The sequence below is a fragment of the Tamandua tetradactyla genome, chromosome 18 (assembly GCF_023851605.1).
Source record: "Tamandua tetradactyla isolate mTamTet1 chromosome 18, mTamTet1.pri, whole genome shotgun sequence".
NCBI lineage: Eukaryota > Metazoa > Chordata > Mammalia > Pilosa > Myrmecophagidae > Tamandua > Tamandua tetradactyla.
The window spans coordinates 75443184-75465093 of NC_135344.1; the positions used below are offsets into that span (position 1 = coordinate 75443184).

Sequence of the window (21910 nt, forward strand, 5' to 3'; positions counted from 1 at the left end):
GGATGTCTTTTGTTTTCTGGAGGAACTAGAGAACCCAGAGTGGAGAAGGGCTAAGAATCCTAGGATATCAGGCAAGATTAAAGTAACTGCAGATGTTTTACCTGGAAAAGAATGGAGACCAAGAATGTGCATAATTGCCACCTTCAGATATTTGAAGATGTGACCAGTGGAAGAGATGTCATCAGTCTCTGTAACTCAATAGGGCATGCTAAAACCCAAGGAAGAAGCTATAAATACAAAAACCTTGACAATATTAAGAAGAGCTTTTTTATTGAGCTGTCCCAAAGAGAATGGGCTTTCTCATAAGAAAATAATTTTTATTTTACTGAAGTGTTCCAACGACATTGGAGAAGGGATTTAAATATTGGGGAAAGGTTAGAGAGACAGTGTCTAAGAATTTTGATTCTGTATTTTCATTTTCTTGATATTGTACTTTTAGGCAAACTGTTTATCTAAAATCATTCAACACACAGCATATTTTAAAAGAAATGAATGCTTTTGAACTGGATGATATTGAGGATGTCAGTGTCTGAAAGTCACTTGTGTCAAGAATGAATATGACATCTTTGATTACCACCCTCCTCAGGGAAAACGGTGAACTAGGTAGTAGCAAACACAACTGATTCAAGAGAGGGGACAAAAGGGGGAAACTGTCTGCGAATGGTGGGTTTTGATTATTTCAGTTTTCCTTTTAATGTTGCTAGGTCTATATCCACCTATACCAAAGAGCGCTAAAAGCATCAAAGGGTCAGAAGAAAGAAAAACAGTTAAAATTTAAGATTAAATTTAATAAATTAAATTTATAGGACTCCAGAAACTTATCAGTTTAGATTAAATTTAATAAATTAAATTTAATATATTAAATTTAAATATAAAAAATTTATATAATTTTTAATTATATAAAAAATAATATAATTTATTATGTATATATAATTAATATATATATTATATATATATATTAATTAACTATGAAGTATCCCTCAGTGTGCTGGTTTGAGAGGGTGTACGTCCCCTAAAAAAGCCTTGTTTCAATCCTAATCCCATTTCATAAAGGCAGAATAATCCCTGTTCAATACTGTATGTTTGAAACTGTAATCAGATCATCTCCCTGGAGATATGATTTAATCAAGAGACGTTGTTAAATTGGATTAGGTGACATGTCTCCACACATTTGGGTGGGTTTTGATAAGTTTCTGGAGTCCTATAAAAGAGGAAACATTTTGGAGAAAGAAGGAAATTCAGAGAGAGCAGAGAATGCTGCAGCACCATGAAGCAGAGAGTCCGTCAGCCAGAGTTTTGGAGATGAAGAAGGAAGACAACTCCCGGGGAACTTCATGAAAGAGAAAGCTAGCAGATCATGCTGTGCTCACCCTGTGTACTTCCAGCTGAGGGAGAAAACCATGACTGTGTTTGCCATGTGCCTTCTTGGATGAGAGAGAAACCCTGAACTTCATCAGGCTTCTTGAACCAAGGTATCTTTCCCTGGATGCCTTAGATTGGACATTTCTATAGACTTGTTTTAATTGGGACATTATCTCGGCCCTAGAACTGTAAACTAGCAACTTATTAAATTCCCCTTTCTAAAAGCCATTCTGTTTCTGGTATATTGCATTCCGGCACCTAGCAAACTAGAACACTCTCTCCTGAATCCTTTTGCCTGGCTGTCGACATAGTCTCCATCTTAATCCCACATTATCAGTATGTTCTCTTCTTCCAGGGAAGTCCCTTGAGGTTGAGCTGGCATTACTTCAAAGATGTAATGTGACCTCTCTCTCCACATGGGCACCTAGAGCTCACCTTGGAAACACTGAGTCTCTTATCAGTCACTCGTCCTCTTGTTGAGTGTGTTCCAGCATCTTCTACTTGGGTTTCTTCCATAGCCTGGATCTTTCTTGCAATATCAGACTTTTGCCATCCTTGATGTGAACATTGAGGAATCTCTTTCCCCTGATGTCTTCCTAGAGTGCCTTTTGCAGGTCTTCCACCGCACCAAGCTCTCCAACTTCTTCTACCACAGGATGAAGCTTGTTGAGAGCACTAGATTTCACTTGAACTAAGTTAAACTGCTACTGGTCTGTTCTTTTTCTCCTTGTAGAGAAAGTCAGCTTTTAACTAAAAAGCCCCACCTGAAAACAAAAGGACTATGGACACCTGCACATCACAACACACTCCACCCACCCCACTGAACAGGGGAGGGATTTCTGGCCTCCATCGCCAGGGTCTTCCACACTGAAACTCCCCAGCATCTCCTGGTTTGTCAGAAGTACAGACCCCAGCAGGAAGCAGTGTGACACAGAGAACCCTGCAGCCACCATGGCCAAATGGACCGTGACACACCAGGGACATAACTGCACCAGGCAACCAGGACAGAGATTGCCCAGGGAAGGGCTGGCAGGCCAGGCTCAAATAATGAATTCTCAGCCCCTCCCCTGCCCTGGGATCCTTCTGTCTTCTCCTTAAACTTCCCCCTGGCCCAGAAGGCCCAGACAACCTTCTATGCACATTGCCCCCATGTGTGTGTGGGGCCAGGCACCTTCCCAGAACCTCATGCCTCATGGATCCAGGTTACTGGAGAGAATGAATGAATGCACACTGAATGAATGAAGGAGGGCCAAAGTCCTCATTTGCTACTCTGGAGATTCAAGCCCAATGCTCTACTGACCCAGCAGCGGACCCATGAGGGTAGTTTCTCCTGTGAATGGAGAGAAGCAGAGTGATCCAATTCACGATGAGCAAACGCTGGACATGTGGTGACCACATCACATTCAAGAGTCACTTTGGGGCTACAGGAAAACCCTCAACGTTTTCTGAATTATAAAATATTGGAACAGAAATCGTCTCCTGTGATCTCATTTCAGGAAAATGATAAGTATTAAAATCTGAAGTAAAATATCTGCTCAGAAAATTCAAAATTCTCCTAAAAATCTTTGGATCAAAGAAGCTACTGAAACAAAATTGTACACTATTTAGAAAATACTAACAATGAAAATGCTAACCATCTTTAAGACAGGGATAATGCTACCCAGTGAGGAAATTTCATTCAATTTCACACTTAAGAAAGCCTAAAATGAAAGTTATAAATGAATGGAACAGTGTCTACCCATAAAAAAAAAATGGAATAATTGAAAATGAAAAATAATAAAAAGACAAAAGAAAAGAAAAAGAAAATTTGAAAAAGACCAAAAGAGGAATGGAATAATTGAGAACATAGCTTTAAAAAGTTAGAAAATGGGGTCAGTGGCAGGAAGATAGAATAAAAGTAGAGCCATGGAAATAATAAATCTTGGTATAAAATGTTTTAAACTTCTAAAAATCTGAATGCTCCTTAAAAAACTAAGAGATGATTATGTCGTGGCTATTCTTCTTTTTGTATGTTTACTTTTAAACAATGAGTACAGAACTATAAAACTGAACATTTGAAAAATCCAAAATTATGAAGGAAAAGAAACCTTCAGAGCTGACCACTGAGACGTGAGCAGGGAAGTAGAGAGGCAAGAAGATGGTGGCAGCCGCAGCTGGGACCTCTGCTCACCCTTCCCGCTCTCACCTGTCACCCCCACCCCTGACTCTCACCTGTCACCCCCACTGTCACTTGTTACCCCCACCCTCACCTGTCTCCTCACACATGCTCACCTGTCACTCCCTGTCTCTTCTTGTGTGAACCGTCCCTCCTGGCCTGGCCACTGGCAGGGTCTGGCTGGAGACGAGAAATAGAAACTCTGTCTTGGCAGGCACTCTGCCCTTCCTGGTGCCATCCGGTTCCTTTCCCCCAGCCTCCCGGCTCCAGCCAGTCTGCGAACCCCTGCTACCTCCACTTCTGTCTCCAGCACCAGACTTTCCCTACGGGAAAGAAGGGACTTAAGGAGCTCTAGAAAAGTGTACTTGAGACCAGGTGTCAGGCCAGGCAGTGGCCTGTGTGGGGTCAATCCTGCCTGGTTCTTACTCCGCCCCTCATGTCCTCTGATAAATCCCGTCTAAGTGAGAGCAGGCAAGGAGGCTCCTGCTCCCATTTGAGTTAGTTCCCAGAGCCAACCCGACATAGAAACAGCTCCCAAAATGGGCTGGTCCAGCAAAACGTCCAGTGAGAAAAACGGATGTCCATTCAGCTGGACACATTTCTAAGTAGACCACTCATACATATAAGGATATCCTTATATATACAAAATGTTAATTAAATTGCCCTAAAATACCTAGAACATTCTTGGTCATTAAAATAAAGCTTAAACTGTGAAATTGTATTCATTTGAAAAGTGCTAAAAAAAATAATAATAATGCCATAAAAATAACATACAGACATCTAAGTGCTTGTGCTTATGACTGCGCCACAAGGTAATGGGTGGAGATGATGTTAATAAGCCACAAAACGAATTCTGTGACGTGGCACTCGGATCTCGGACAGCCTGTGCAGGAAGCCAGCCCAGGGGACCACCAGCCCTTTTGTTATCCAACAGCGCCCTCTCCTGCATAGTATTATCTCGGTCAAAATAACTTAATTTGGACCCTAATGAGATACCACACTTTAAACACTAGGATGGCTATTATTTAAAAAAAGGAAAGAGAAGAACGAGTGTTGGCGAAGATGTGGAGATAGGAACCCTCATACATTAGTATTGGGACTGTGAAGTGGTACAGCTGCTGAGAAAATCAGTTTGCTCCTCAGAAAGTTAAGTATGAAATTACCATATGTCCTGGCAATCCCATTTCTAAGGTATGTACCCAAAAGCACCAAAATCAGGCACATACACAGATATTTGCACGCCGGCATTCATTGCACATGTATTCACAATAGCCAAAATATGGAAGCAACCTCAATTGGGATGTGGAGAGATCTGTCCACATTTGTAGGTGGTGTTTGGAACCCTCGGAGGGAGGTAAATCACAACCACCTTGAAATACAGGCAGTTCGACAGAAAATAGGGGCTCACTGAAGTTTTTTGAGCAGGGACATATATTATGAGAGAACAATATCTAGGAAGTTACTTAGGCAGATATCTCAAGTGAGTCATTTTATAATTTTCTAACCTATTAAAAATATGTATCTGTAGGCGAGTGGCAAAGACTCAGAGGGCCCTTTCTCTGTAGATTCCAGACCCTTCCTCTTTTGAAAGGTCTTAGAATGTAAGGTTAATATACCAAAGCAAACAATTGGAAATGAAACTTTTTAAAACAGTACACATATAATAATGTCAGAAAATAAAAGCAGCGATGGATTTAACAAGTGCGAAAATTACAAAACGTTGTTGAGAGAAATTTTTAAAGACCTAAATAAGTGGAGAGAGCTATGCCTTGTTTATGGTTTGAATGAACCAATATTGTTAAGACATCAATTCTTCCCAAACTAACCTGTAGATTAAACGTAATTGCAGTGAAAATTCCGGCAGGCTTTTTGTAGAACAGCCAAAGTATTTCTTTAAAAGGAAGAATAACATTGGAGGGTTTACACTCCCTGATTTCAAGTCTTATTATGAAGTTACCATAATCAAGAAAAGATAAATATATAGATCACTGCTACAGAACAAAAAATTCAGAAATAGTCACATATACATAAGCTGAATTATTTTCAACAAAGGTGCAAAGGTAATTCAATGGAAAAGGACAGTCTTTTCAACAAGCAGTGATGGAACAACTGGATATCCATATGGGAGAAATGTAATCAAATCTTATCTCAGATGACAAACAGCAACTAGAGATGGAGCATAAATCTAAACCCAAAAGTGAAAACTATAAACTTCATAAAAGAAGAGGAGAAAATGTTTATGACCTTGTGCAAGACAAGAATTTCTTAGGACTTAAAAAAGTACAAACTATATGAGAAAAGAAAAGCTAAATTGGAATTCATCAAAATTTAAAACTTTTCTCCTTGAAAGGCACTGTTAAGAAGACTAAAAAGTTAGCCACAGAATGAAGGAAAATATTCATGATACGTGTGTTTGAAAATGGACTTGTATCCAGACTACATAAAGAACTCACATAACTCAATAAGGAGTCAAACAACACAATTAAGAGTGAACAAAAAATTGAATAGGAAATTTATAAAAAAATTATATATGAATGGCCAGTAAGCACATGAAAAATGCTTCATATCATTTGTCATCAAGGAAATGAAAATTAAATCCATGTTGAGATACTAATGCATACCCATTAAAAAAGCTAAAATTAAAAAGATGAACAATAGTAAGTGCTGGAGAGAATGTAGAGTCCCTGAAACTCTCACACATTGCTGGGGGGAAAGCAAAATGGAGACACCATCCTGGAAAACATACAGTTTAATTCTCTTCCTACAGAATATTCATAGTCATTCTTAATAGCCCAAAGCTACAAACAATTCAAATGTCCATCAACAGGTGACTGCATAAACAAATAAAAAGAAAATTAGTATTGGCACATGCAAAAAAAAGGGTGAATCTCAAGATCATCATGCTTAGTGAAGGAAACCAGAGACAAAAGAGTACATAGTTTGTAACTCCATCCATATGAAATTATAGAAAATGCAGACTAATATATAGGGACAGAAAGTAGATCAGTGGTTGCCTGGGGCTGAAGCCATAGGGATGAACTAAGGGTAAATGGGCACAATTTGTGGGTAGTTGAAAATGTTCTCTATCATTTTAGTGGTGGCGGTTGTATGGGTGTTTACAAATGTCAAAACCCATCTAATTGTGTGCTTTAAATGAATGTAGTCTATCCAATGCAAATTAAACCTCAATACACCTAAATAAAAGCATAGCCTTGTATGCAAAGGGTTTTGCTTTCTTTGTTTTGGCACTTAGGGAAAAAGGACTAAGTTTTGTACCAGGCTGAAACTATGCTGAACAGGGACAGCACATGTGGAGAGGTTATTGAATAGACTAACTCAGTGGCAACAGGAAATTTAGGCCAAAGGTGGTCAGGCAAACTATCTAATGGAGCTTCTCACTGGAGTCCCAGAAGAACTCAACAGCGTGAGGTGCTTTCATCACAAGAGGAAAGGATTTAAGTCATTTGTCTGAAGCTCAAAGAACAGGGCACTTCGGTTTATCAATCAGCTTTTGATGCTTAACAAACCACATCCAAATGTAATGGCTTAAAGTAAATCATTCTTTAGTCCCTACTGCTACTGGGCAGTTCTGGAGTGGGCTGTGCCTGCTGCCCTCAACTGGGCTCACTCATGTGTCCACAGCTGGTGTGTGGGAGGGCTGGCCAGTTGTGGACAGCCCTTCTCCCGTGTCTGGGGCTCAGCTGGAGCACAGGACATCTGAGCCTTTGTCCTCCTCGGGCAGACAGCCAGGGTTTCTCCTTGCCACTGGGCTCCAAAGATAGCAAGGCTGCAAGGCTTTTGAGGCAGAGTCCTGCAATGCCTGGATGTCAGCCTATTCTGTCGGCAAAGTCAGTCATGAAACCAGCCTACCATGGGCCCACAGCCTGTCATGGACCTCAGCCTGGGCCCTCAGCCCCACTCTGAGCTCTGAGTAAGTGCACACGGCCTGTCCACCCCAGGTCAGGCTCTGAGAAGACCGGGAGAGTGAATGTCAGTTTATTACCCCAAACCCCATCACACAATTATGGGCACAAGATTCAGGGATGATGCAATGCCCGCATCTTATACACAAAGCTCCAGAAGCTTGAATCACGTGGGCTTTGGTCTCCCATGTAAGAAATGGGTGCAGTCTGTCAGACTCCATCCTAACTGCTCCCCGATGCTGCTCTGCTGCTTCCGGAAAACCTAAAGACCAAAATGGGTCAAGAAAGTATCCAACTTTACCCCTGTATTGTAAAAAACAGTTTTAGCTCTCCCAACACACACCCTCACACACATACTTACACTCACACCCACAGCATTCTCGGACTCCTGGTAAGATTAGCCTTTTACCAAAGGGAAAACATCCCTTTAGAAGTAATTACTTTTATTTTGAGAGGACAATTTTCAGTGGTGAGTCACTGCTTTGTGCTCCCAAGGTGTAATAATAGCAAAACCTGCTAGAAGCTAAAAAGGAACAAGGAAGATGGCGGTACATGGAGGAAAGGAGCTACAAGAGACTTGGCCAAGTGGCGGGTGGAAGTTGCTGATTTGCTGTCATCTCCCTTTCCTCTCCTCATTAGACTCCTTTTATATACTAATCTAACAGAAATTAATACCCAAGGACTAGTTTCTTTGTGATGGGCTTTGGAGGATGTGGTTAGGTCTATGAAAATAGACAGACTGAAAAGAAATCAAATGTCAGGAAATGTCCTTGTAAAATAACCTGGTGGAACCATCCAACCATGCTGGAGGGAACAGGGAAGGAGCTTAAAGGGCAATTTAGCACTGTGGTCCTCCAGCCACCCACTATCCAGAGAGCCGAAATCCTCCCTGAGTAGGTTTATCTGCCAATTCAAACCATTTCCGGAGGCTCCTGAGTGTTCCATGGAAAGATTCTATCACACAGCATGACAGACAAGAGTCTTGGAAGGACATATAGGAACATTACATTGGGGTTATTAGTGTAAAGGCACAGACCATTCCTCAAATATCGCTACTGGCCTTAGCATTTCCTCTTTTCAGTGATATCCTATAGACACCATGCTAAATTTTTCTGACAGGAGAAGTAAACTCTAATGAAAGCCATGCATACCTAAGGAAAAAATAAATTCTTTCCCTCCTTACATCATGTATTGAATTGGAAGATTTGGTTTTAAGAATGAGAGTAGCAAAATGGATCTCAGAAAAATGATGCCTTGATCCTGAATGGAGGTGGTACATATTGCCAAAGAAAAATCACTAGCTAGTCAGAAGCATGCCTCTAAGAAAACGAAGATGAGAGGAAAGTGAGTACGTGGCTGGATAATTGAGCATTGCTTAATTTAATTCTCACAACAATTATCTGAGGTCCATTTGTCGGACAAGGATTTAAGCAGTTTTCTCAAAATCACACAGGCAATTGAAGGGAAAGCTAGGATTCAAATTCAGGACTGAGTGGCTCCAAAGACCAAGTTCTTTTCACGTCTTAAAAAAAGTAAGACTTACCTGCCCCAGGAACACAGACAGAGTATGGAGCAAGGGGATTTAACTGAACCTATGTTGGGAAGAATCCGGGAAGCTGGACTAAGGGGAGGGCCATCTAGGAAATTGTTTGGGGTGGAGGAGTGAAGAGTTATACGTTAATTAAGGGGTACTAAAGCATCACTGGCATTGATCACACTTATGCTCTCATTGACTCATTTCCACACCTAACTCATTAGGTAACTGGCACAAGATAAACTCTTCCAGTTCCTGCTGGTTTGGTAGCACCCTCTGCTGGGAACATAAACAAGACATGTTATATATAAACAGCATCTCTCCTTGTAGCCCTCACCAATATGTTGAATAATTGATTCTTCATTGCAGTGGTTCTCATTGTGGGCTCCTGACCAGCAACTTCAGCATCACCTGGGAAATTGTTAGAAATGCAAAATCTTAGGACTAACCCAAGACCTTCTAAATCAGAAACTCTGGAGGTAGAGCCAGCAATTAGTAATTTAACAAACCCTCCAGAAGATTCTGTTGCACACTAAAGTTTGAAGGCCACTGCTCCACTGTATCCCCAATGCCAGGCCCATGGGGTTCTCTCAGCAAACATGGGATGGATGGGTGGATGGGTGGGTGGATGGATGGATGGATGGGTCGGTGGGTAGTTGGATGGATGGATGTGTGCGCAGATGCATGGATGGATGGATGGATGGATGGATGGATGGATGGATGGGTGGGTGGGTGGGTGGATGGATGGATGGATGGATGGATGGATGGGTAGGTGGGTGGTTGGGTGGATGGATGAATGTGTGGGCAGATGCATGGATGGATGGATGGATGGATGGGTGGATGGATGGGTGGATGGATGGATGGATGGGTAGGTGGGTAGTTGGATGGATGGATGGATGTGTGGGCAGATGCATGGATGGATGGATGGATGGATGGATGGATGGATGGATGGATGGATGGATGGATGGTTGGATGGATGGATGGATAGTTGGTTCGATGAGTTAATGAAAGGTATTTTTGCTGTAGCATAATCAAACTTCATGCCCCAACATGAACACTGAGAACAGCCAGAAAAAGTGTCTAATGTCTGCAATCAGCTCAGTTGTTTCAGTAACATTCAGAGGGCCCGAGCATCTCTCACTTGGAGGCCTTAGGCAGTCATAGTACTGGATCTGGTCTCTGACCCTATTTTATTGAGCTTCCTTGCTGAGTTTATTTTGAGTCCTAGGACTTTGACCTTTTTACACAGCTATTTGTAGTTTTTTGAATATTATTAACTTAATCAGGTTTGTGTTTGTATTCCTTGGCAAAAATTATGCCAGAGTATTCCATTAGGTCTTATTTTATTAATCTTGCTGTCTACCTGCCCACTTCCTAGATGTTGTCCATTTTTATCAGAAGTTCATAGTCTACAGGACAAACATAGGCAATAATTCTGTACCCAAGCTGAACCAAGGATGAAAGAATGACTTGGGTCACTCATTACAACGTAGTAAATTACCTCCATTTCATCTCATTTGAAGAATTTGCTCTGGGAGAGATCTGCTCCTGAAATTATGCCTGCCTGATTCACGTATGGTCAGGTTTGTGGCAGGAGAGGCTAAGCCAGCCAGTCTAGGGGGCACAATCACATTTTGACCTACTGATGACTTATTATCATCACAGGTGCACAGTAAGTGTACACCATGGCCTGACAGATAGCTCTCTGAATAGCATAACTTTACAAAGCATAGTTTAGAATCACAGTGGCTATGTCAGAAAACAAATGAGTTCCTCTAGGAGTGATTAAGAACAAAGCAGAATAAAATCTCTAACATTCAGTGGTTCAGCATACTTCAATTAGTACAACCTTTGAAAGGAAATTCAGAATCAAAAAATTGTGTCTTTGAAAGATTCTTGTCCAAGGCTATAAAAATATGAAAATCTAAAGTCTGTCTCTCCACTAAGCTGATTAGGACAGACTCCAATTCATGTCCACTTTGTCTGACCATGTCTCTTTCTCTCTCCCGTCCTCCTCTCCACTTCTGCTCTGTCACCCTGCTAAGGCTCTTCCCTATCTCTCGGACCTTAACTTCAACTATCTCTTAAAGTTAAACAACTTGACCTGGAGGTCAAGCCTTCAAAGGAGGCTTTTATCCATGTTCTAGGTCAAAATTAAGAGGCATCATTCAAATCCTAAGTCTGAAGAAGATAAACAAAAAAAATTTAATTCTAGGGATTTTCAACTCTGATTGCCAGACACATCAGTGGTCCTCATGCTCTTAGGCCCATCCGATGCGAAATCCTTGATAGAACAATTTCACGGGGACCAGGCTGGAGAAGACTCAAGGATGGTGTTTCCATGAAATACCTAATAGGGTTGGTGAGGCTCTCTTATGGGTTATACAAGAAGTCTAGCTGTGAAGACTGACTAAACTCCTATTCAGTATTGTAGGTGAGGCAGTGATGAACTCTAATTGTACAATTCAATGTCAGATTGTTAAGCATATGTCTCCCATACTCAGGCATAAGCTCAGTTGTCAATATGACTTGACTATTTTTCAAGGGGTGAATACCTGAAATCGGAGATTTGAATAGAATCATACTAGTTAGAATAGAATCATACTAGTTATCCCTTCACTCAACTATAGTATCTGAAAGAAGATTTTGACAGGGAAATATATCAAAACAAACAAAACCCAGAATAAACTTGCAAGTGTCCCAATTAAACAATTACATGCCTCCAACGCATAGAAACAATTGCTTAAGGCCACAAAAGGAGAAATTTCCAGATGAGGATTCTGACAGATAATGAAAAAAAAAAAAAAGAGGGGGACTGGGACAACAATTGGATGTGAATGATAAGAAATTGAAATAGAAATATATGCTGCTCAAACAATGAAGATGCTCAAGAGAGGAACAAATGTCCAGTGTCCCACCGTTGTGGCGCAACTCCTCCTTTAGGGGTGGCGACAATCTCAATACTTTCCTTGTCTAAGACTCTGTCACTCTTGGGCATTTCTTTCTTCTTTGTGACACCATACCTGCTAATTTAACAGAGGTTTGCTATGTTGATGGAATTGCCAAAGTTCCTGAACTTCTGAGGGCTCTTCCTTGAAATTCCTGAATTGCTAGTGTCTTCCTGGGATCTCTCCGTGCCTCAATAGGAGTTGCTAGTTTCTTCCTTGAAATTAAGACTCAGTTCATTAATTCAGTCATTAATTTACCACGGTCCTTATATGTAAATCAAACCCAAATTGAACAACTCCATAAGGAACTCCTTGTGAGCAAACAGTTCCACTGACATTGGCAGAAATATTGGAGCTGAACCCATTATGATCCAAACTGATTCCCCTCAACCCCTACCCAAACTCTCACAGCACCCTCATAATCCAAAATCTAAGGAGAGACCATGAACCACAGAGAAAGACATGATGGAAAAAAATCTCATCATACTTTGTACCAGCTCTTGTAACACACTTCCAGAAAATGAGGAAAATAATTTATCCAGGACTTTAGAGTTGTAAATAAAATAGTAAAACCTCTTTTTCCTGTCATACCAAACCACAACTCAATCCTATCTTAGGTACTGCCTGAGTTCTCTTATTACATAACTATAGATGTGTCCTCTGCTTTCTCCAGCATCCCTCTAAATCAAGACAGCCAAGAGCTGTTCATTTTTACCTGAGAAGGTCAACACCACATCTAGACATTTTGTCTGTACAGAAGTCTCTTACTACTTTTCAGAAATTCTCAACAAAGACCTTCAAGAGTTTAAATTTCCTCGCATCAGCTGTTGCAATGTGTTCCTAATTTTTCTGAAATCGCCCTTTTGTACATTGTCTAACTAAGACCTGAATGTCAGAAACTTTTCATTGGAAATCCAAGCATGAGTAGGCCTTTTGTGATTTAAAATTAGCCTTGTAGGGTGGGCCACAGTGGCTCATCAGACAGAGCTCTTACCTGACATGTCGGAGACCCAGGTTTGATTCCGAGTGACTGCTCATGCAAAAAAAAAAAAATAGCCTTGTAACAACACCCATAATAACAACACCTAATTATTATAATTTGTTCACTCATTTCAGTCGAGCTTTGACTCAGCTTCATGGACACCACAGAGATAAACATCTTATAACACTTTTCACTGCTGGCAGAGGCATGTTACTGTTTCAGAACATCATGAAGCCTGCAGAGGCATCTATCAAGTTACACCCAAGGTCTGCTTTGAATTTAATTGTCCCTCATGCTTTATGGTCTTTGCCACTCTGAAAATACTCAACATTTCTCAGTAAGCAGACTCGCCTCATATGAGCCATTGTTATTCTCACCTCTTACCTTCCTGTCTGCCTGTGTAAGGCCTTTACTTTTTCCACATGAGAAATGGGGTTCACAATTGCTAGTGTCTTCCTGGGATCTCTCCATGCCTCAATAGAAGTTGCTAGAAACTCCTATAGAAAACTCAGATTTAATATCATTTGGTAATGGATCACATCATAATGAGATTTTCAATCTAAGTCAGTGCGTCATCAGTCTGTCCAGGGCTGGACATGCCACAACATATTTAAACTCATCTCTAGAGTATGATGTCTTACCACAGGTAAAATCGATTTAAATGGCAGAGCTCAGTGCACTCCTAAAAGCTTGTCACTGAGGCTGGGATAAAAGGATTAATATGTACACTGAAAATAGGCAGACCCTTGGGGTGGCACATGATCTGAGGCTATATTGGAAATAATGAAATCATCAGGAGGCCCAATTAAAAATGTCAATTGTGTTGATAAAAAAATATTTAACCCTTCTAGCCTCCTGTATTCTGGAGCAGCTAGAGGGAAAAATCTGAGATGATGGTATGGCAGCCCATGACAAACTTTTGGATCTGTCTTGTAACTACTTGTTGAAGAGTGCTTTGAAAACTTTTGCTTTCTTATTTTTTTGCTTTATATATATGTCATACTATACAATAAAAAAGCTTAGAAAAAAAATTACCCTCCAGAGTAAGATGTGTTTAACTCTGGTGGGCAAACTTTACTAAAATTGGCAAACACCTGGCACATATCTCACCTGTCCACCAACATTAACCTGTGAAAGCTGTCCATATCCTGTAGAACATAGACGATAGCCAAAGCCTCAAGGCTCCCAGGGACATCTCCAAATGGACTTCATACAATTACCAACATCTAACCTTGGAAATTCTGTCTGTAGCTCCAGTACCAGAGAGACCCAGTTCACTGACACTGCCATTATAAAACTTGGCAAAGTCTTCCCACTTACTCAAAAACTCCGTTGTGTACATCATCCTCAATCTTTAGAAGTCTAGAAAACAAATATTATTTTAAAATTAAAATACAAACAAAATTACCACAGGGCCTTGAACTTACCTGGCCAAAGTTGTGGCCATTGGCCATTAATGCCCATGAGATGAATTGTGACCTTTCCTTTTAATTGTGACCATTGACCTTTCCTTCCCAAGTTGTTTACCTTTGGCCTTATACATCTGATAATGTCACCACTTATATTCCACTGTTAAAAGAAGATACAGTTAAATATTGAAAGGTACTATTGCAAGCTCAGTCTTATTAACAGATACTGGTGACCTTTCCTGGGAATCGTCCTAAGCCACCCCTCCATGACCTAAACACCAGAGACCTAGTCTTGTGGGAGAATCATCAGAAGAAAGCTCTTGAAACCTGAAGCCTACTGAGCAGCAGCTCCACAGTTCAATTATAAGGGGTTGACCCTTGGATTGTGTCTCCTAATTAAGGAGACACAAACCTTCCTCAGACCACTCAAAAGACTTCCCAACTGAAGCCCTCTAGATTTTTAAGAATCCTCCAGATTCATATACTCTTCAGAAGGCAGCTGCTAAACCAAACCCTCTGGATGAAGCAGAGACAGCAATGTGAAGTCGACAACTTTCTCTAAAACAGCAGGACAAGATCTCAAATGCCTAGAACCTCTGATCGCCATGCACTTTTTTGCCTGCTTTTGTCCTTTATCCTCTCAGCCATTGTCTTTCTCCTCTGCAGTGTTCAGTTGTGGATTTCTAGTATATTTCTGTTGTCTCTTCACTATGCAGAACTGATAATACCCCTATCCTGAATTCAGCTATTCACATCCCTAGTCAGTCCTTAAGGTGAATCCGATACCTGGCTATAACTTCCTTGTGATTAAACCAATTGTTGGGCTTTCCTTTGGGTGGCACCCATTCTCCTTTGAGTGATACCCACTTTACTTTGGTTGCCACGTAGCACCCTTTAGTATCATTCCCTTCTAAGGAAAGATTAGTTTCTAGGATAATTCCATATGACAAACACCACAACAGACCAGACAGCCAAAATTCTAAAAACCCCTATCACATCACAAATAGGGGGAGTGATTTCTATCTCTGTTGGCAGGGTCCTTTCATAGGAGTTAGCTTTTTATAACCAAATTTTCATAGAAATAGAACTTAGTGAGGAATTAGGAAGTGGGTATGCACATGGAAGATGCCTACAAGGAAGATGTAACTTAAAAACAAATTCAACGCACTTGCTGATCTTTCTCTAAATTTCATCTGTGGACACACCAATGCTCAGATGAAAACTTTATGGCACAAACAGATAACCTCATAGTAGTATATTGGCCAAAATACATGACTTGTTGTTACCCAATGATTGTCATAAGATTTTCAGCACAAAAACCTGTTGATTGCTACCTGCAAAGTGATAAACCAGTTTCTATCATCAGGACAGTCCCTGATCTCACTAAAGGTCCATCTTGGCACATCAGTTTTCTCTCCCAGAAAAAAGAAGGATCTTTAGACAACTTGATTCGTGAAGAAAAAGTGATTCTCCGCTTGTGAATTTAATCATTGAGACCTAAGCTACTGAGGGATTTTTCTACCTTTCAAGCTTTAAAGGAGGCCTAGAAAGTGAGGGAAATTCTACATCTTATGATTTAGAGAACTACAGAAGGACTAAGCAATGCCACTTGGGCTACAGATCTCACAGGAGAATTTTATGAGGTTGAAAGACAGCTGCTCAAAACAGAGCAGCACAAACCATAACCACTTCTCGAGGTGGAACTCATCTGTCATATGAGAAGAATAGTGTACTAAATATCCACAGACTGTTCCAGGATCTTTAATGTTCCTATAGAGATCTTAAAAGCACACAAGGAAGCTATAACATTAGGTAATTTGTTTAATATCCCTATGTCTTCCTCTACAGGGTTCTACATATCAAGGATAGGCTATGTTCCCTTGTTCTAATTTGGCCATGCTTGGCTTCTGGCTACATACTCTGATTATAATCCTTCTCAGTATTTGCATCTCTTACAGTTCAAATGTGTGATCTCCCAGTTCTAAAGTGCTGCCACTCAGTCACTACCTCACCAAATGGTTCAACAAATGCCCATTCACAGGAGCAACAAAACACTGCAAAGCTTGTTGAAACTTAACTGACCTCCAGCCCAGCCACAGATACCTCAAGCAGAGGTACAGATCTGAAGCAGTCTGGAATGAATGCAGTCTTTTCTACAGTCTTGGCTTAAGTATAGCCAAAAGGGTGGTCTGGAGAATAGAAACTTTTTTAAAAAACACAAAATCAGCATAGACAGACTGTACAGAAATTACAACTTGTGAAACAGATAAACTGTACAGAAACCTCTTGAAAACACAAACCATTTGAGCTCAAACTCTTTTAGCAATAGCTGGTTTGGACTGTGGTCTAGAAAAATAAGACCACAGACTGGTTTCAACAAAAGTCTTGCTTCACATGCCAAACCACTGAAATCACGCTTTGTGAAACACCTTTCCAATAAAACCCCAAGTGCTCAAGCAACTGAATCTATTCGAAGGGTGCTTCCCTCTCCTTGAGAGTTTCTAAGGAACTCATCTTTTTTCAATCACTACAGATTTCTTTAAGCATATTTTGTGGAGCCATGACTGAAGCAGCCACCTCACCTCATGCTTGCCCTGGGTAGACAACTAGCCGACCTCCAGTCTGACTTGAGGAAACAGATTCCTGACTTCTAGTCTGCCCCAAGGAGTCTGCTATCCAACTTCCACCTAAAAAGATTAACCCTTCAGTGCCTGCTAGGCCTGTAACCACCTCCCCTGGGGAAACAGACTTCACTCTTCTGTCTGGATTAGTACTATTTCATCAGATGAACTGCAGTGGAATTCTCTGAGGTAATTAGCTTGAAAGATGACTTATAATTCTTTTTATGACTCACCCCACCTCCTCTCTTTTCTTCAGGACCCAGCAGGCCCTGATAGGTGTGAGGTACAAAGCATGACTCCTAGGAGGTACACCACATTTCATAAGAACTCCATGAGTTTTCCAATCTATATAGGCAGAAATCAAGGGAATGTGCGTGGGAATGCATATGAAGGGTGTGGGATAATAATAGAAGGATTATAAAGTTGGATCAGACTGAATTTATTGATATGAGTCACTAAGCAGAGATTCTGCATTCAACGTTGCAGCTCGAAGGTTTAGAAAGGGCACTAACTGTTTGCTTGTGTGGTTGCCTGAAACATGGACCAAAAGGTGGCCAACATTATCTGAGATTGAAATGCCAGAACTGCCCTGGTATATGCAGATGAGGGGATCACAAGCTTAAAGAGATTGGAATGTTAGAGGTGATTTATCATGGAAGACCTGCTCATACACACCAGAAATGTCCAGAGGACACACCTTTTTCCAGGACTTTGAGGAATAAATTTGTGATACTAGCTCCATAATCCCTGAAGAGTTCAGGAGTCACCCTTCTCTGTAGGTCAGAAATTACTGTAGGAACTGCTGTCACTAGGCGGGAATCTTTAAACACAATGGGGATGATTGGATCCAGAGTTGGCAGAATCCAGGTGGCAACAGTTAATTGCCATAGACAAGTGGGCATGGCTACCAAAATGGACAGCAGACATCACCATGTGCATTTCCATGTGACAGAGAAACCCCAGATCAGCCTTTCTTGAGTGAAGGTATCCTGTTATTGATGCCTTAATTTGGACATTTTCACAACCTTAGAATTGTAACTTATAAAACCAATCCATTTCTGGTATATTATGTTCTAGCAGCTTTAGCAAACTGAAACAGATTTTGGTACAAGAGAAGTGGGGTGTGGTTGAGTTTGCAAATACCAAACATGCTGTATCAGCATTTTGAAATGGATAAGGGGAAGATTCTGGAAAAAAAATGTGAGGAGCATAAAAGATCTAGAATGCTTTGAAGAGACTGTTGATAGAAATATAGATGCTAGAGTTTCTTCCAATAAGGTCTTAAACAGAAATGATGAATGTGTCATTGCAAACTGGAAGAAAGATGGTCCTTGTCTTAAAGTCATAGATGATTTGGCAAAATTGAGTTCCTGTGTTGGATGGAAAATAGAATTTAAAAGCAACAATCTTAGATATCTAGCTGAGGAAATTTCCATACTAAATAAGGACAATGCAGACTGGTTCCTCCTTGCAGCTTATAGTGAAATACCGCAGGAAAGAGATAAGCTGATAACTGAACTCTTGGGTATGAGAAAACCAAAAATTGATGGTCTGGAAAATTCTGGGCTTCCAGAAAGTGAGACTCCAAAGAACAGTGCCCCTTGTGAGGATTTGGCCAAACACAGAAACAGTGAGTCATTTCAGAAAAGGCCAGGATTGGAAATGCAGTTATCCAGAAAGGGTTTGTGGAAAGTCCCTTTGTCTGATGGTTGTGATCACTATATACTGCATGGAAAACTGAAAAGAAAGCTGTGGGATTTGTATAAATGGAACCACTGCCAGTCTGGGCTAAAAGGGACAGAAAAGGGACAAAGTGAAGGAAAAATGACTTCAAAGGTAGAACCATGGAAGCTAATATGTGGAGCCAGCAAATCTCAGGCCAGGAGAGATCCACCCATGTGTGTGGAGAGGGTGAGTTTTCCCTGGAGGCAGGGGGCAGGTGTCACTTCAGGTCTTTGGAAGGGTAGAGCACATTCCCTGGGGATTGAGCAGAGCCTGGCCACTACCACACAGTTCTGAAGGGGTTGACCATGTGCCATGGAGATGACAGAAAGTTTGGGTGCTGCCCAGATGCTTGTGGAGGGTGGCGCTGAGAACAAGGTTGTCTTCTCAATGCTTCCTAATGTTGCTACCTTCACGCCAGTATTTGGAGAGAATGGGGCTTCTTCATAAGCCATTGGAAAGGGTGGGGCTGCCACTCTCTCAAGTCCCAAGCATGAAATGCTATTCTATAAATGACTCTCAGATTTTGAAATCTAATGGAGTACACCCTGAAGGTTTTCAAAATTCTTTAGACCCAGTGACCCCTGTTTTCCTTCCAATTTCTTCCTATGACAATGGAAATATTTATCCTATGACTGTCCCTCCTTTGTATATTGGCAGCAGATAACTGGTTCTGAATTTCACAGGTCCACATCCAAAGAAGAACTTGGCCATAAGACAAAGCATGCTTGTAGCTGATCTGATGAGATTTTGTACTACTTTTGACTTTATATTGTGTTTGTATTGTTACTGAAATGATTAAGGCTTTTGTGATATTGTGATGGAATTAATGCATTTTGTATATGAGCATGTCCTTTGGGGGTTCAGTGGGTGGAATGTGCTGGTTTGAAACTGTTATGCACTTCAGAACAGTCCTGTTCTTCTAATCCAATCTTGTGACAGACCTATGTTGGGTGGTAACTTTTGATTAGGTTGTTTCCATGAGATGTGGCACCATCTACTCAAGGTGGGTCTTGACCTTTCTACTAGAGCCCTCTATGAGGAGAAGAAAAGGCAGGAAACACAGGGATAGCTCAGAGCTGACACAGAGAACAGAGAGATGGAACAAAGACACAGACGTTTGGAGTTGCAGAAAGAAGTGCCCCAAGAGGCACCAGAAACTGAGAGAGCCATTTGAAGCCGGAAGTCGGGTGGGAAGGACAGCAAACATCACCATGTGCCGTCCCGTGTGACGGAGAAATCCTGGATGCAATCAGTCTTTCTTAAATGAAGACATCCTTCTGTTGAAGCCTTACTTTTAACATTTTCATGGCCTCAGAATTGTAACTTGTAACTTAATAAATCCCCTTTATAAAGCCAATCCAGGCAGTGCAAGTGTAGCCCAGTGGTAGAATTCTTCCCTGCCATGCAGAAGACACGAGTTCAATTCCCAGAGCCTGCACATGCCAAAAAGAGAAATTTTTAAGCCAATCCGTTTCTGGTATATTGCATTCCAGAAGCTTCAGCAAATGGAAACAACTGGTAAGGAGCTATCTGAGGAGAAAATCAAGAAAAAATTCCATTTACAATAGCAACTAAAAGAACGAAATATCTCAGAATAAACTTAACCAAAGATGTAAAGGATCTGTACATAGAAAACTACAAAACTTTGTTAAAAGAAATTAAAAAAAAGAACTGAATAAATTAAAGGGCATTCCATGTTCATAGATTGGAAGGATAAATGTCATTAAGATGTCAATTCTACCCAAATTGATCTACAGATTCTATGCAATCCCAATCAAAATTTCAACAGCCTAATTTGCAGAAATGGAAAAGCTAATTGTCAAATTATTCTGTGGACCTGTGAAGAGAAGGGGCTTTGAATAACCAAAAACTTCTCAAAAAAGAGGAATGAAGTGGCAAGACTCAGGCGTCCTGACTTGAAATCATATTATAAAGCTACAGTGGTTAAAACAGCAAATTACTGACATAAAAGTAGATATATTGATCAATAAACTAGAATTGAGAATTCAGAAATAGACCCTCAGATCGGTAGTCAATTGATTTTTGACAAGGCTCCCAAGTCCACTCAGCTGAAACAGAACAGTCTCTTCAATAAATGGTGCTGAGAAAACTGGAAATCCATATCCAAAAGATTGAAAGAGGACACTTATCTCACACTCCATACAAAAATTAACTCAAAATAGATCAAAGACCTAAATATAAGAGCCAGTACCATGGAACTCATAAAAGAAAATGTAGGGAAGCATCTTCGACATCCAGTGATGGGCAGCAGTATTTTAGACTTTAAACCCAAAGCATAAGCAATGAAAAAAATACATATAAATGAAACCACCTCAAAATTAAATACTTCATTGCTTCAAAGGATTTTGTCAAGAAAGTGAAAAGACTCAATAGGAGAAAATGCTTGAAAACTACATATTTGATAAGAGTTTAATATGCAGAATATACAAAAAGAAATCCTACAACTCACGATGAAAAAAAAACAAGCCAATTTAAAAATGGGCAAAAGAAATGAATAGACATTTTCCCAAAGAGGAAGTATAAATGGCTAAAAAGCACATGAAAGATGCTTACCTTCACAAGCTCTTAGGAAAATGCAACTCAAAACCACAATATCATTTCTCACCTACTAGAATGGCCACTATTAAACAAACAGAAAACTACAAATGTGGGAAAGAATGTAGAAAAATAAGAACACTTATTCGCTCCTGGTGGGAATGTAAAATGGTGCAACCACTGTGAAAGATGGTTTGGCAAGTCCTCAGAAAGCAAAGAATAAAGCTGCCATATGATCTAGCCATCCTGCTACTTGGTATATACCCAGAAGAACTAAAAGCAGGGACACAAACATTTGCACACCAACGTTCATAACAGCATAATTCATGATTACCAAAAGATTTCCCAAGTGTCTATCAACCAATGAATGGATAAACAAAATGTGGTATATACAGAGGATGGAATACTATTCAACAGTAAGAAGGAATGGAGTCCTGAAGCGTGCAACACATATGAATCTTTACCACATTTTTGGGTGAAATAAGTCATACACAAAAGGACAAATATGGTATGATTTCAGTAATATGAAATAATTATAACAAATGACCTCACAGGCATAAAATCTAGAATATAGGTTACCAGGACATTAAAATGAGGGTAGAGAAGAGGGAGTAGATGCTTAACAAGTGCAGAAGTTTAACTAGGTTTAATTTAAAGGTTTGGAAATGGATAGAGGTGTGGTAGCACGTTATGGT

The 21910-nt window shown here is 40.5% G+C and overlaps 1 long non-coding RNA gene across 1 annotated transcript; it reads right to left on the minus strand.

Moving 5' to 3' along the window:
* Window positions 1-7646: 7646 nt before the first annotated feature.
* LOC143662712 (uncharacterized) lies at window positions 7647-13638 on the minus strand. Its single transcript, XR_013165564.1, has 5 exons — window positions 13289-13638; window positions 12917-12952; window positions 11998-12137; window positions 9312-9385; window positions 7647-7702 (listed from the first exon to the last, which is right to left on the minus strand). It is a non-coding gene; the product is annotated as an uncharacterized LOC143662712 (long non-coding RNA).
* Between the last annotated feature and the right edge of the window lie 8272 nt (window positions 13639-21910).